The 17194-nt window shown below is 43.5% G+C and overlaps 1 protein-coding gene across 5 annotated transcripts in view; it reads right to left on the bottom strand.

The window, feature by feature from the left end:
- PSD3 (pleckstrin and Sec7 domain containing 3) overlaps positions 1-17194 on the bottom strand; it is a 201216-nt gene that overhangs the window by 182902 nt on the left and 1120 nt on the right. The window lies entirely within an intron of this gene.

The following is a 17194-nucleotide window of genomic DNA, read 5'->3' as shown; positions in this document are numbered from 1 at the left end:
TATCAAGAGCTTAAAGATTTGTCTAACCAGAAGTCATATGTAGGTTTATGCACTACAAAGCTACCCTCCTTGTAAGGCTCTCTTTGCCTTCACCTTGTGCTTGTATTGCTAAAAAATAAAGATAGCTTCCCAATGACAAATCACGGTGGAATCAAGTCAATTTAATAATAAGAATCACAGAGAAAAGGACGTGGGCTGCCCTTGAAAAAATATTCAGAAACTGCAGCTAGTGCAAAATGCAGCAGCTAGGATTTTATCCGGAGCTGCCTGGGATCATATTACACCCATTTTTAAAGAGCTACATTGGCTGACAATTTGTTTCTGGGTCCAATTCAAAGTGCTAGTTTTGACCTTTAAGGGCCTTAACAGTTTGGGCCCTGGATACCTGAAGGACTGCCTGCTCCAAAGGGTTCCTGCCTGCTTGATGAGGTCATCGGAGGGGACTCTGCTCCATGTGCCAACAATGAGGGAGGCTCGGCCATTGTGCATGTGGGACAGGACCTTCTCGGTTATTGCCCCAGACTTTGGAATGCTCTCCCAGTAGGCATTCACTCCTCAGTCTCCAACAGTTTTTAAGAGAAAGCAAGTAAAATCTTGGCTTTTTACCCAAGCTTTTAGATGAATGTTTTTTGTTACTGCTGCTTTGTATTTTATGGTTATATTCTGTATGTTTTTTAAACTTTTAATTGAATTGATATTTTTATATTCCATTTTAATATTTTATTGTGTAATTTTTATAATTTTATATTGTTTTAAATGTTTTGTAAACCATCTTGGGATTGTTTTAATGAAAGGTGGCATAAAAATTTAACAATAAATAAATACATGTGTCAGATTATTTAAGGATGTTTAACTATTTGTTTCTTCACCCCTTCCTTCAATTCCTCACTCACTCAATTCCTTCACTCTGTTATAAAAATAGAAGAGTATAAGAGGAGCCCTGCTAATTCAGACCAAAAGTCCACTGAGTCCAGCATTCTGTTTCCCAAATAATCAACCAGAGGTTTCTGGACAGCCCCCAAGCAGGGTCTAATTTGTTCCCTACAAAAGCTAATGAAGGCATTAGCACTCACCTGTTGTTGCCTCCCCAGCCAATGGAATTCGGATGTAGACTACCTCTGAACATGGAAGTTCCACATAACCATATGACTAATAGCCATGACAGCTGTTCTGAATCAATTTGTCTAATTCACTTTTAAAGCCATCTAAGTCGGTGGCTACCAACATATCTTGAATGAATTGAATGAATGAATGAATGAATATCTTGTGGCAGCAAATTCCTAAGTTAACAATGAGGCTATTCACATGTGCGTGCAAAACCGGGCTAAGGGAGCCCAGCCCGGTTTTGCATGTGAGTGTGAACCACCAGGATCAGGCCCAATCCCAGCAACACCACAGTGGCAAACCCGCCTATGCAGCCTCCCTTCTAAACGGGATTAGGAGAGCAAGCGCTATCCTAACCCCATTTATTTGATTGTGTGTCAAATAAATCTGGCAGACTTGGGGAGGGGAGGGGTGCATTATTGGAGCTCCAGGGGGCGAGGTGACATGGGACAGTGTGTCCCAACACCCTGACCCTCAGAGACCGGCAGGAATCAAGGAAGGACAACTGTTCATGTGTGGGGAGGTAAGCACTTCTGGGCTTCCTCCCCGCAAACCAGGTAGCCCTTTCTTACTGGACGCGAGAAAGGGCTCTGTGTGTTGCGTGAAGAAATACTTTATTTTGCCTGTCCTGAATAACCTGCCAATCAGTTCCCATGGTTTACCCCAAGATATGAGAGAGAGAGAAGAACTCTGTCCACTTTCCCGTACTACACAACTCTATTAACCTTTATCATGCCTCCCCTTAGTTGACTTTGTTCTAAAGCAGCCCTACACAACATAAGGCCCAGGGGCCAGATCTGACCCGCAGGGTCATTTTTTATGGCCCAGGTAGCCAGCAGCAGGAGCCCCAACATTTGGCATTTGTGTGGGGCTGGAACAGTCAGGTGCCCACTGACTGAGCAAGGACAGGGGTTATTTTCTGGTCACTATCCTTGGTTAAAACTGTGGGCCCCTGCAGGGAGGGAAGGACCCACAACTAACTTAGTAATTGCTTTAATATTTATCTTTACAATTAATTTTACTGCAATAACCAATATGCTGAAAGTTAACTTTGGCCCCCACATACATTATCACGGTTGTATCTGGCCCACTGGAACATGTGAGTTGTGCACCCCTGTTCTAAATGAAAGAGGCCCAAACACTGTAGCCCTTCCTCACAGGACAGGTGCTTCAGCCCCCTGGTCATTTTGGATACCCCTTTTCAGCTCTATAACATCCATTTTAAGATGGGAGAACCAGAATGGTACACAGAGGAATGTAGATGCAGCAAACAGGGATGTGCTCGAAACATGATTCGGCGTCCAAATCGCAGGACAATCCCTTTGAAACTTCCATAGCCCCTTTAACACGGAGGAGAGCAGGTCCACCCCTGCTCCTCCTGTGTGTGCCACCACTGCTGTACTTCCAGTGTTTCCCCCAGCTACCAGCATGTGCCAACACCGCTCTCCCCCAGCTGTCCTGTGCAGCGCTGGCACGCACATGACTGCTGTGCATGCGCCATGTGTATGCTGCCGCTGTGCAGGTGCAGTTGGGGGAAGAGCTCCACCATAGCTTGGGGAAGCACCGCAGGTACGATGATGGCACAAGTGCAAGAGGAGCAGGGATGAACCTGCTCTTCTCTGTATTAAAGGAGCTGTAGAAGCCCTCCATTTTAAAGGGACTGTCGTGCAATTCAGACACCAAATTGTGTTTCTAGCACATCCCTAGCAGCAGTATGCTAGCATTAGGAACTCACTGGGGCTGATACACAATGTGAACAGCAGTCCTGACGGTGTTGCAGGATAACTTAAAACAGCGTCCACACAGCTGTACAGTGCTACTTCCATTGGGAACAACAGAGCGCAACTATGCAGACACTGCTTTAAGTCACTACACAACTGCCTGCTGTGCAGCTCTATAGGGAGTTGCCTTTCACATTGCACAACAGCCCTAGCGAATCCCTAGTGCTGGCATGCCACAGCACAGAATGTTGATCAGTATTCCTAGTGCAATTATACCACAGATTTTTAGAGGGGGACAACAATACTGGCAATTTTGTTTTCGAACACCCATCTGTCTTTCCTAATATTCCCTAACATGGAATTCATCTTTTTCACAGCTGTCACATACTCATGTTTTCACTGAGCTATCAATCACAAGATCTCTTACCTGGTTTGCCACCAAAAATTCAATGTCTATGTGAAGCTGTATTTTTGTGCGGTATTTTGCCCTAGCCTGAATTACTTACTTACTTGCACGAAATCTCATTTTATTACCCATTTGCTCAGTTTGGAAAAATCCTATCAGAGCTCTTCAGTCTGCTAGGAATTTCACTATCCTAAAAAATTTAGTCTCATCTACAAACTTTGCCACCTCACTACTCATGCCTAACTCCACATCATTTATGAACAAGTTACGAAGCACTGATTCCAATAGTTGGGGGATCTCAACGATCTTCCTTCCTTCTATTCTTACTCTCAGTTTTCAGTTTTTTAGCCACCTACAAGTTCATAAGAGAACCCACCCTCTTATCCCACGACTGCTAAGTTTACTCAGGAGCCTTTGATGAAAGTTTTTGAAAATCTACGTATACAATGACTACTAGATCACTCCTATCCACATGCTTGGCCATACTTTTAGAGAACTCCAAAAAACTGATGAGGTAGGACTTCTCTTTGAAGAAGCCATGCTGAGTATCCCTCTGCCAGGCTTCTTCTACATACTTGATAACATTATTTTTAATAATGCTTTCCACCCATGTACCTGGAAATGATATTAAGCTCACTGTGACTGGCCTGTAATTTCTTGGAACCCTCTCCTCCTATCCCTTTTTAAAAATCAGTATTCCAGTAGCCCCTTCCCAGTATTCAGGTATGTGTGTCAGTTTTAGGAACAAGACACATATTTTTGCTAGAAATTCACAAATTTCATACTTGAGAGGATGCTGCCCAGATCCAATGATTTGTTAATTTCCCATTTGTCAACAAGCCCAAGAACGTAATCCTTGTCATCTCTATTTGGCTCAGTTTATGCCCACCCAAGAAAAGGCTTCCCTGAAAAAGCGAGCTCAGACACAGGGATCTACCCTATATCTTCCACAGTGAGGCAAAGAATTCATTCAGCTTCTCTGCAGTCTCCATGACCTTCTTTAGCCACCCTTTACTCTTTTTAAAAGTGTTTTCACCCATAATATGTTCTTCAAATTCTTTTTTTCGCTTGCCATAATTAACTGGCGTTTGTTTTGGCAGAGTTTATGATTTTTAGCGTTTGCATGGTATTTTTTCCCCCTACATGTTTATCTGATTTAGTTATGGTCTATGGTCAAATGATAAAAACTAACAGTAATAAGCATTTACATGGTGAATTTCAAGGATTAATACCTTTCACATATATCAGCAAACTATGAAGCTGCCTTAAACTGAGCCAAACCATTCTTCTACCTAGCCCATTACTGTCTACTCTGGCTGGCAGCAGCTCTGCAGGGTATCCCAGCCCTGTTAACTTCAGATCCTGTCAACTGGGAACAACAGGCACTGACTTGGTACCACTGCAAGTAAAGCTCCATCACAGCACCAAAGGCTGTCCTTCTCAGTAATACTCAAGACAGCCTTATAAAGCAGGTTATAGTTTTTAGATTGGCTGAGGCTGAAAGAAAAGTGGCTTGTTGAAGGTCATCTAGAAAATTTGTGGCCAAGGAAACATTTCTCAAACTCTTAGCCACTACACCAGGTCTGAGAGTTTAGACATACAGGCACTCGCTGACTTACAAATGACCCATACTTGCAAAAGAAAGAAAGAAAGAAAGAAAGAAAGAAAGAAAGAAAGAAAGAAAGAAAGAAAGAAAGAAAGAAAGAAGCAGCTCCAAAATATAGTAAATAAATGAAGTCTCCAACTGGTAAACGCCAGCCAGCATATATAAACAAGTAGCCCCTCATAGGAACTATATGTGTTCTGAATTATGAACATTCAACTTACAAACAAGCTTTTGGAACACAACCTGTCTGTAAGTTGGGGACTTCCCGTATTCATTTGTTATTTCAGCTAGAAGCACTCAGTTTTAAACTTGAACAATTCAGTGTCATTAGAACATATGAAGCTACCTAACATATGAAGCAGAGCTGAGGGGTCTCAATGCGTGGATGAGACGCTGGTGCCAGGAGGAAGGGTTTAGATTTGTTAGGCACTGGGATACATTTTGGGGCAAGCAAGGCCTGTACAAAAGGGACGGGCTGCACTTGAACCAAGATGGAACCAGACTGCTGGCACTTCAAATCAAAAAGGTTGCAGAGCAGCTTTTAAAATGACGCCTGGGGAATAGCCGGCAGGAGCAGGGCAGAATCTGGATCGGCAAATGCCATCCTTTAAAGCGCAAGGGTGTAAAGGATTCAGATAAAACAGAAGGGGATAGAGTAGAACCACATAAAGAGCAGACAGGAGGCTCTGCTAGCTGGTCGAAGTGTCAAAAGAAAGATAGCATACAACAGATAAGAGATTCAGTGTATAGGTGCTTATATGCAGGGGCGTATCTAGGGTAGGGCAAGCAGGGCACATGCCCCGGGCGCCACTTGAAGGGGGCGCCATTTTGTAAAATTAAAAAAAAATGGCTGCCGAAAACAAAATGGCCACCGTGCATGCTCAAATGGCCTCTGTGAGGCCCTAGATCATGCCAGGCCTTGCAGAGGCCATTTGAGCATGCGCGGTGGCCATTTTGTTTTCAGTGGCCTTAAAAAAAAAAAGATTATTTTTTAAAATGCCCACTGCACATGCTCAAATGGTACCTGCAAGGCCCTAGAGGCCAGCTGGGTCGGGGGAACCTCTGCCAAAAAAACCCAAACCCTAGCCTTTAGGAAGCCCCCCAAAGGGGCTATAGGTAAAAATAAAATAAAAAATAATAACATAAGACACTGTACACATATTCAGATTGGCACTATGTACAGAGAATCAGGGCTTGTGAATACTGAGCTGACGCTTATGAGCTAGGATTGTATTCATTTGCTCTTAATTTGCTTCTTGTGATAAGTGAGTTAAATGTGATGTCTTAATAATATGGCTATTAATGGTGAGTTTGTCTTTGAATCAGTGTGAAATCCTTAATATTAAGGCCCACTGGGAGTTTCTTGCTCTCTTTCTCTCATTTTAACTGTCTTTCTGAAAGACTAGAATATATTCCAAGCAGTGACACAGTTTACTCAGCATATCCTTTAATTATTTTCAGAGTATCTGGGAAAAGTCAAATTTTAAAACTTATGAAATAGTGATGCTACAATGCATAGTAGGGAATTAGACAGGCACTTCTGTTTAGTTTTCCAAGCACACCTCCACATAGTATTTGGGTATTTCATGAGCCCCAGCGTACTGAAATTTGTAGTTTTCTAGCATTTTTTGGTCTGGCTAAGTCCACTGCTAAATAGTTTTTGAAATATTAAAAGATTAACGAGCCTGAATTGTATTTTTCAGCTGATATTATGGTAAAGTTATCTGAAAGATGGGTGTCAGATGCTTGGACAGGGGGGCACAATTTCAGTGTTTGCCCTAGGCGCTATTTTCCCTAGATACGCCTCTGCTTATATGCCAATGCCAGAAGCCTCTGAGCCAAGATAGGCGAGTTGGAGTGCTTGGTTGCTAACACAGAAATAGATATAGTGGGCATAACAGAAACATGGTGGAACAGTGAAAACCAGTGGAACACTGTTATCCCTGGATATAAACTCTATAGAAAGGGCAGGGAGGGGCAACTTGGAGGTGGAGTAGCACTGTATGTTAAAGAAAGGATAGAATCTAACAAGCTAGAAAACCTAGGAGGACCGGGGTCCTCCACATAAACCCTGTGGGTGACAATACAAGGCCTGAAAAGATATGTGCTACTGGGGATGTGCTATCTCCCTCCAGATCCAAACGCTGACAGTGACTAGGAGTTGCAGAAGGAAATCAGGGAGACATCAAGGAGAGGCAGGACAGTAATAATGGGTGACTTCAATTACCCACACATAGACTGGGTGAATTCAGAGTCAGGTAATGACAAAGAGGTCAAATTTCTAGATACGTTGAATGACTGTGCCCGAACAGTTGGTCATGGGACCAACCAGAGAGAAGGCGACCTTGGACGTAATTCTGAGTGGCACCCAGGACCTGGTGCGTGATGTCAGTGTCATGGATCCTTTAGGGAACAGTGACCATAGTGCGATCAAATTCAGCATACATGCAGGGAGAGAATCAGCAAAGAAGTCTAACACAGACACTTTGAATTTCAGAAGAGTAAACTTCTCCAAAATGAGGAGTATGGTGAAAAGAAAGCTGAAAGGGAAAATCAGGAGAGTCACTTCAGAATGCATGGAGTTTACTTAAATCATAATACTAGAAGCCCAGTTGTTGTTGTTGTTGTTGTTGTTGTTAATTCAATTTCTATACCGCCCTTCCAAAAATGGCTCAGGGCAGTTTACACAGAGAAATAATAAATAAATAAGATGGATCCCTGTCCCCAAAGGGCTCGCAATCTAAAAGAAACATAAGATAGACACCAGCAACAGTCACTGGAAGTACTGTGCTGGGGGTGGATACCTGGACTTCCAAAAGACTTTCAACAAAGTTCCTCATCTTGAGAAAACATAGCTGTCATGGGGTAAGAGGACAAGAACATGTGTGGATTGCTAACTGGTTGAAGGAAAGGAAACAGAGGGTAGGTATAAATGGAGAGTTTTCACAATGGAGGGAAGTAAGAAGTGGGGCCCCCCAGGGATCTGTACTGGGACCGGTGCTTTTTAATTTATTCATAAATGATCTAGAAGTGTAAAGTGAGGTACATTGGGACGAAAAAACCCAACTTCACTTATACACTGATGGGATCTGAGCTGTCGGTGACTGACCAGGAAAGAAATCTTGGGGTCGTGGTGGACAGCTCGTTGAAAGTGTCGACTCAATGTGCGGCAGCTGTGAAAAAGGCCAATTCCATGCTAGGGATCATTAGGAAGGGGATTGAAAATAAAACGGCTAATATTATAATGCCCTTATACAAGACTATGGTGCGGCCACACTTGGAGTACTGTGTACAATTCTTGTCACCACATCTAGAAAAGGACATTGTAGAACTGGAAAAGGTGCAGAGGAGGGCAACCAAGATGATCAGGGGCCTAGAGAACCTGCCCTATGAGGCAAAGCTACAACACCTGGAACTTTTTAGTTTAGGAGAACAGACGACTGCGGGAAGACATGATAGAGGTCTATAAAATCATGCATGGTGTGGAGAAAGTGGATAGAGAGAAGATTTTCTCTCTCACACATAACACTAGAACCAGGGGTCATCCCATGAAATGGATTGCCAAGAAGTTTGAGTCCAATAAATGGAAGGACTTTTTCACACAACGGATAATCAACTTGTGGAATTCTCTTCCACAAGATGTGGTGTTGGCTACTAGTTTGGATGGCATTAAGAGGGGTTTGGATAACTTCATGGAGGAGAGGTCTATTGACGGCTACTAGTCTGAGCACTACGGGTCACCTCCAGCCTCAGAGGCAGGATGCCTCTGAATACCAGTTGCAAGGGAGTGGAAGCAGGAGAGAGGACCAACTCCTGCCTGCAGGCTCTCAGTGGCATCTGGTGGGCCACTGTGCAAAACAGGATGCTGAACTAGAGGGGCTTTGGACATGATCCAGCAAGGCTGTTCTTACCTTATGATGAGTCAGATCATTGTTTCTTCTGGCTCAGCAACATCTACCATGAGTGAAAGAAGTTATCTGGAGTTTCAGCCAGCACTTCCCCAACCCTACCTAGAGAGGTTGGGTCTGAACCTAAGACCTGCTGCATGCAAAGCATATTTTCAGCCGCTGAGCTACAAACTCTCCTCATACTTTCATCAGAAGACCATGCCATAAGGTGTACATAAATATTAATAAGGAACTTCAGGGCTTTCCCTGTGTAATCAGTCAAGCTGTGCTTCAGTTGCATTTTACCAATAGCACAATCTTTCCACACATCATAAATAACGAGACAGCCAGTCTGGTTGTCAGGGCTCAAGCCTCCACTTGAAACGTCAAGGATGACAGGCGGAGACCGAGTTTATCCCCACCCAGTCCTGGCCAAAGGAGGGGACTGCAGAGAGATCAGACACAGCAGCAGGGAAACCTTTCAGAAGGCCCAAGAGACTAAGGCGACACCTCCAATAAAGGCCTCAGGATGAGATCTGAACAACACTCTGAGCACTAGAAGATTTTGCTCATGCTGCTCCATGTGCTGGCTATACTCTCGCCTCACAGAAGGCAGCTCTGTCGTTCACACATGCATCAAATATTTATATAGCACCACCTGTGTTCATAATGACTTACAGAGCAGTGTGAGCACAAGAGACTGCCCCTCCCTTACCCAATGAGTTCTATGTATAAATTTCAACAGCAGAAGATGACAAGCAAGGAAGGAAGTGTGAGCACATGCTGTTATGTACCTAGACCATACCTGCCAACATGTCCCTAATTCCCCATTCAGGTGAATGGGGAAATAGGGACATGTTGGCAGGTATGCTTAGACTTCACTGCAGTTGGGAGATGAGAGTATCGCCAACAGAGCCCCCTCAACATTTAAGGATGGTTAGAAAGCTCTGCTATAGTACATATTGATCCCAATACTATGTTAGATAGATCTGCATTTCTAACTTGAAATACTTGAAGGGCATATGTGTAATTCACTTCATGACACTACATGATTTTGTGACTCACTGCAGCTTCACATGCTGTATAAGCTTTAGACCTTTCAAATGTTTAAATATTAAAAGCTTGCTCCTATGAAGAAAATTCACCAGCTGAAGGGAGTATGCATTAATGACCTGCTTTTAAGTCTCCATCTGTGTCTCAAAATAGAGTGGAGAAGTATACAGCTTGATCCCATGCATATTTACTGAGAAGTCAGATTTATTGTGTTCAACAGGGCATAGTCACAAGTAGGTGTGCAGAGAATTTCAGCCCTAGTTGCAAACAATGGGTGCAACTAGGATGAATTAAACAGACACTTTAAAAACAAATCCATAACACATTTGAAAGAAATTTTAAGAATCAACTAATAAATATAGATATCATGTCAAAAAAATTATCTATGAGACTTCAAGGATCTTGAAATCATCAATAAAGTTTCACATCCTCTAGAAAGTCACAGGTCATGAAAACCCACTGCATCGTTTTGCAGTAAAGTCCTTACCTGAAACCAAAGCATGCTTGTTTGAATGTAACTCCACCCATAATACCCAACATGCAATGCAGGTAGGGCTCTGTGGTAGACACAGGTGGAACTACACTCACAACGTTCTAGCCACAAGGAATATAGTCTTCAACTCTTCCCACAACAGCTTTTTTTCCTATCAATAATTGCTAGCAAACTGGAATATTTCTGGAGGAAGTAAAGACTGTATGTGCAATCTTGCTTTAATATGTGCAAATCCTGAAGTGTCCTTTGTATGTTGACGATGCAGAACTTAAAAAAGAAAAAAGGCAGATAGCGGGCTATAATGGTTTCTCTCAGTAGGGCCAATTCAGAGTCTCCGAAGGCACTGTCCCCACATCATTGCTTTGACTGCAGTGGTGTGGTGTGGAGGGGATTCAAGTCATCACTGGCGACTGCTGAGGCCTCGTGGACTTGGTACAAGTACAAGTGTACAAGCTAGGCTGAGTTTCCATTCACACAAAAACAGCCTGAGAAAGGGAGGAGGGGCAGGTAGGTAGCCAGTCATCTCAAACGGTGGTTCCTGTCCTCAACTGTCTTCCATACCAACAAAGGCACCGCCTTCCTCTGGGGCGGGGGCCAAAGAGCAGAACAAGTAAACTGATCCCTGTCATAAGCCAGGGCATCACTTCCACGTGGCTTTGCTCACATCAGTCTTACTGCAGAGCCTCAAGAGACCTGCAGGTGCACAGTACCCGCTACAAAAACAGTTAGCTGGACTGGACTGAAAAATACCCTAGGTGACAACCACAGTCATTGACGTGCCAATGACATATGGCCCTTGCTAACCATTTTATAGCATATCAGTAGGATAGTGAGTGGGGAGGTTCTTGCCATGCTAGGCTGCCATTGTTCCTGGCACGTCAAGAGGCATTCTCCCTTCACCCATGTTGGCAGCACTAGTGACAGAGAGAGCCAGAACCAATGGCCTCGAGACTCCTAGTCAGTTCAAACCATTTGCACCACTGTTGCGGGGAGAATGAAGGGAGAGCTGAACTGGAGCGGGGGTAAACTCCACACTTGCTGCTGAGGAAGAATAGAGTGTTGGAGTCCCAACACTCCTTCCAACCTCAGAACACAAGCCCCATGAACAGAGACTTGGCCTCCTTCTTTCCAAGAGCCATACAGGAATTATCACACTCAGGGAGGAGTAGCAGCTCTGGCAGAAGAATGGAGCTTTCTTCCTCTCAATTTTTCCAAAGGTGGAAGTAATGACGGCCTCAGAGCTGAGAAGCCAACAGAAGGAACAGCCAGATGTGGACAGCAAGGGTGGCTGAAAGAAACTGGGCACACCCAGACCCTCTACCTTGAATAACTCTGTAAAATCCTACTCATCTCTTGGTCACACACAGCAAGACCAAGGCAGTTTAGGCTTTTACATATGAAACACACACACACAGGATGTGAACTTTATGGTTGTGCTATATATATTACATATTTTAAAGCCTCGGGTTTTAAGAGTGATCATTGGAGGCTGATAATCACCCAAATTCACAGTGGAGTAATGTGTAGGAGAATGTCAGAGAGAAATTTCCCACACTCTGTTGAGAACCCAAGATTACTGGCACCTTCACTGACTATTCGATAGGATGTGGTTTCCTACCACAACACTAGACACACACCACAACACCAGTGCAGCAAGGTTTATTTGAGCAATTGTAACAGCTATAAAGAAAATTCAGAGAAGACTTGAGTGAGGTTATAAATAACAATTATGTTAAAACAGAACACCACAAAATGACTCAGAGAGCTCTCTGGGCTTCTCAGAGAAAGCGCAGGATATAAATGTAAAAATAAATAGATTGTTGCATGTATTCTGGGAAGAGCCTGCCCTCCCACCCCCATGTCCATGCTATGTTTTACATCTATTTACTGCTCCTGGGGCTGATGGAGAACCTCAGGTTGGTCACCCCTGCACGGCAGTGCTGCTTCTTCCCACACCACCAGTGTAACTTAAGCCACCATGGTGTAGTGGTTAGAGTGCTGGACTAGGACCAGGGAGACCCGAGTTCAAATCCCCATTCAGCCATGATACTAGCTGGGTGACTCTGGGCCAGTCACGTATCTCTCAGCCTAACCTACTTCACAGAGTTGTTGTGAGGAGAAACATAAGTATGTAGTACACCGCTCTGGGCTCCTTGGAGGAAGAGCGGGATAGAAAATGTAAAAAAGAAAGAAAGAAAACCTTCAGAAATTTGGAATAATGTGGAAGGAGCCGATGCTGCAGCTCCTTCCCACACCAGCAGTATACCTCAGTTTCTGGAAGGGTAACACCAATATGGCGAAGAACCACAGTGTGGGCTTTTCCACCATGGCCCAAAGTTTCTCAAGTGATCCTAGGAGCATGAGCAACAGCCTCTGCCTAATTCCACTCAATCTAAGATTCTGTACATCTATACTGACCCTACCTCAGTTTAGAATATATCTCCCTGTCTGGAAACAAAATAGTTCACTGCATCATCATTAGGTGAACAGGGAATGGTAAAGCCTCAAACTGGTGCTAGGAAGATAGAATTTCATTATGGTGTTGAATATGCCCAGCGTGTTTCAACGGCTTTGCTTGCCCCTGAAGAAGACAGTCTCATGCATTCTGATTCAACTGTCTTCTAACAGTTATGCACTCAGAGTTTATTAGGGCTCTGCTCCTCCTCTCCTTCCGCCAGCGCATTCACATTTACTTAGTGCCAGCAATGAACTGGATATTATCGGCATCTGGTTTTCTCCTTTAATGGAACTCTGAAGTCATTCAACAACTAAGCAAGATCTATTCTGGCAGCCCCACTTTGTGACTTCCTGTGCTGTCAAATACTTTTGAGAAGATCCTTCTGGTTAGAAGTGGAGAGTGAAAAGACAGAAGACAGTATGTACTCAACAACGTATTCTGGCTGGTTTTGGTGCTGCCAGTGACCTGGTCTAAACCACTGGAACAAGTTGCTTCTCTTGTCTTCTCATCTGGATCCCAAGTGTATTCAGGCCTATTCCTCACCCACACTATAGCCACGCATCAGCTATGCATCTCTCATGAAGGAATTGCACAGGTTTACCATCCATGGGCATGATAAATTATTCATTTTACATAGGAACCACTTCCCAGACCATTTATTCAACAAGTGCTATGCATCAAAATTGGATTGGTAAAGTTGGAATTAAATCCAAAATGTCAAAATTAATTTTGAGAACACTTCAGAATTAGCAAAATCAAATTGAAATGTTTCCCCAAAGAGGTGAATGGGAAAATTTAAAAAAATCATTAGAAATCACTGGTTGGTCCTTGAAACTTTCCATACATGGGGTGGGAGGCACATGTTAGGACCACCTGTAGCAAATTTGAAGAATACTGGTCAATCGCCTGATTTTTGGAGAATTTTTGAAGTTTTTGTAAAACATTACTAAAAATGGTGAAATCTGGCTTGTTCTAAGCCAGAACTTTACAAAAACTTCTGAAATTTAAGATCCCCCTTGGACCATCACTTCCACAGCATTTTATGCTGGTCTGCGACCGTAATAAAGGTTAATTGATTCCCACAGCATGTGGAGGAATCTGCCTTCACGAGAAGGGGCAACAGTATGCCCCTTTCCCCTCCCTTTTATATTTCTGGAATAGATGAACACACAGTTATAAAATCACACACACAACTGATTAAATAGGCATAACTCTACTGAGGTCACATTTTACTTGATTTCCCCCCTACTCATGTGGGATCTTGCACACTGTCATGTTCAAAATACAAAATAAAAGTGTAACTAGAGCAAACACTACTGCTGCAAATAGCCATTTTGGTGGGGGGAGGTGATTTTTGACAGGAAAATTACATAGGGAAAAGATTTAACTTCACCCCATGCACTGAGACCCCATACACTCCACCCCATGCATTGGCTGCTCTTGTTAAAGAGAGAAATCGCCAGTTACAAGCAAGCTTCTTAATAATGCATTTAAGGTAATGTGTAGTTTGGCCCTGAGCTGTGAACCGAGAAGCCCAGGGTTCTCTGCCATGAATGCATTAGGTGGCTTTAAGCCAGCCACTTCTTCTCAGCATCAGCCTGCTCCCCATCTATAATATAGGAGGATTATAATGCTGACTTACCATGCACAGCTCTTGTAAGAGGTTCTCAGATACCACATGCAAAGAGCTCGGAGTACTCTAAGGTACTATATGAATTCTAAGTATCATTATTATGAGCTATTTTACTGCAAGTGCACCAAGTAGGCAGCTGGCTTCAGTGGGACCAAGCACGTGTTGGGGTACAAGACTAAAACCTGGAAATTAAGTGCCATAAATTGGTAGCCAAGCTGCATGTAAAGAGCCATTTCAAATTTTAAGCAGCAGTCACATATGCCACGTCTACCCATCTGCTGTACCAGAGTTCCCCATACATATACTGTGTGATATGCAACACAAAGCTCTCACATCCCCAGCACAGGTCCCCTAAATATTCAGGAAAGTGAATCTGTCCTGAACATAGGTTTGTGGCCAAAAAGCACCACCAAGATGTGACTCAAGAAGAGTGTTTAAGAATGCATTTAGACACTAGGTTTGCTGCCTGGGACAGCAAAAAAGGGACAGACTAGCACCTAGCAGGTCACAATATACATGGTCAATAGGCTGTGTTTATTGACAATATATATTGTGACCTGCAGTGCTAGGAGCTTGTCTGTCCCCTTTTTTGCTGTCCCATGCAGCAAAAAAAAAAAAGGGGGGGGGGGTTAGTTTATTTTTAGTAGCACCTGGTGATCAATAGGCTGTGTTTAAGCCACCTAATGGCACAGCAGGGAAATGACTTGACTAGCAAGCCAAAGGTTGCCGGTTCGAATCCCCGCTGGTATGTTTCCCGAACTATGGGAAACATCTATATCAGGCAGCAGAGATATAGGAAGATGTTGAAAGGCATCATTCCACACTGTGAGGGAAGAGACAATGGTAAACCCCTCCTGTATTCTACCAAAGACAACCACATGGTTCTGTGGTCTCCAGCTGTGTTTGGTCACTTACAGGTTGGCGGGCCTACTGTGGGGCAGAGCAAGCTTACTGAGAAAATGTTACCTGCATTCTTTTCTTGTCTCTCTGTAAGGCAATGACCTAAAACTCACTTCTTTTTATGAAAGCAGAAAATTAAAGGGATGAGGATGGACCCCCGGGTTGGGCGGGGTAGTCAAATTCTACATTGCTCACAGAAGTAGATATCTTCTGTAAGTCAAGAACACATTTTAAAAAATCGTGTCTAAGTCAGCTCTAACCCTGCAATTCTAAGCATATTCATTAGGGAGTAAGCCCAGGCTCGGACTGGCCCACAGGGCAACAGGGCATCTTCCCGGTGTGCCCCCCCCGCACGGCACCCCTGCGCCCCAACTCTCACCCTTAATTACCTATTCTGCTCAAAACACGGCGCCCTCCCCACATACATTCCACCGCCCTCTCAGTGCCCCCAGTCCGGCCCTGAGTAATCCCCACTGAATACAGTGGGACTTACCTCCAAGTAACTTGCATGTGATTGCACTGTTAAACACCAATCATGCTTAACAGGTTGTTCAGCCTCCCAAAGATTTTCAAAGATATTTGAGTATTAATTTTACCAAACACTATCTAGTCAGACCCCCACAAAGTTTTTTTTTTCTTTCAGCAACAAAACCAAGTCACCAAAATACATTTCAGCGTTCTAGACCTTTTAAGAGCTACACCTCAAACTTCCCAGGTTCATCAGTGTGATATGTTAAACTGAGTCTGAGATCTGAAACTAAAAATAGGCTTCAAGCAATCAGAGGAAGCAGAAGAGCCCTCACACACTGCACTCTTTTGCATATAATGGGAGTGAACAGGGACAGACGGATCCTCTCAAGCAGCTAGAAAAGAAAAGAAGCAGGGAGAGAGACCATATGGGACAAAGACCTGCAAGCAATTAAGAATGTATGCCCATTTCACATTTAGTTGTTTCAAGTGTACGTGCACAAACGCCAAGGTACACAAAAACATACTTCAGTTAGTCCAATACATAAAATAACTTATGACAGGCCTTGACAATTTTTCTTTGGATCTAGGAGCCAGCCCAAACATTTAGGAGCCTTAAATGTTAGGGCACTTAAAAAAATTACCAGACTTAGTAATAAGCATTGTCAAGGGGTGGGTGCATGGGCTTCTCTTTATCCTCTTTACAAGTACCAGAAAAAGGGCTGCCTGGGACAAATAAAGACATTAATTAAATAACTCTGCCTCTGAATATCCTAGTCTAGGTGTCACCATTAAATTTCTAGGTGCCATGGCTCCATGGCACCTGGGATCTATGAAACTCTGGCTTGTTTATTAGTAATATTATTGTGGATAAACACCGAGAAGTCTAGGTGCTGAACAAAACACATTAAACAAGAGACAGGCCTTGTTCAGCTACGTGTACAGAACAACTAAAAATTAGAGGAAGAAAAGTCACAAGGGACAACCAAAGCAAATGCAAAAATATGCCAACATGCAACTTTGCTTTAGCTGCTGAAGCAGTTTCATTGTAAGTTAGGTATGCATGCAGTTTTCATCCACACACACACACACACACAAACGAAACTTGGTGGGGATGTGGGAATCACTGCCCCCTAACTGCTTTAACTGCTACAGTAAGACAGCTAAGGCTGCAATCTAAGCATATTTCATATTAATCAAAATACCTAGTTCAATGCACTTCACATGAAGAAATGTGAAAGTTGTTATTTTTAATTAAGTTTTATTCATATTGCACACAGCAACCCTGTAGACCCCAATCTTGGATCCCCCGATATTGCTGGACAACAATGGTGCATTGTGGCTGGGAACGATGGGAATTGTAGTAATCTAGGGACCCAACACAGGGAACGCCTGAGGTACAGCAGCATGATGGTTCCCCTGTGGAGGGACAGAAAGTGAAGTAGAGAGTGGCTTACCTAATGCC

The sequence above is a fragment of the Hemicordylus capensis genome, chromosome 2 (genome assembly GCF_027244095.1).
Source record: "Hemicordylus capensis ecotype Gifberg chromosome 2, rHemCap1.1.pri, whole genome shotgun sequence".
In the NCBI taxonomy this organism is placed as follows: domain Eukaryota; kingdom Metazoa; phylum Chordata; class Lepidosauria; order Squamata; family Cordylidae; genus Hemicordylus; species Hemicordylus capensis.
Note: the sequence above shows the minus strand (reverse complement) of the source record. Positions and strands in the feature narration are given on the sequence as shown.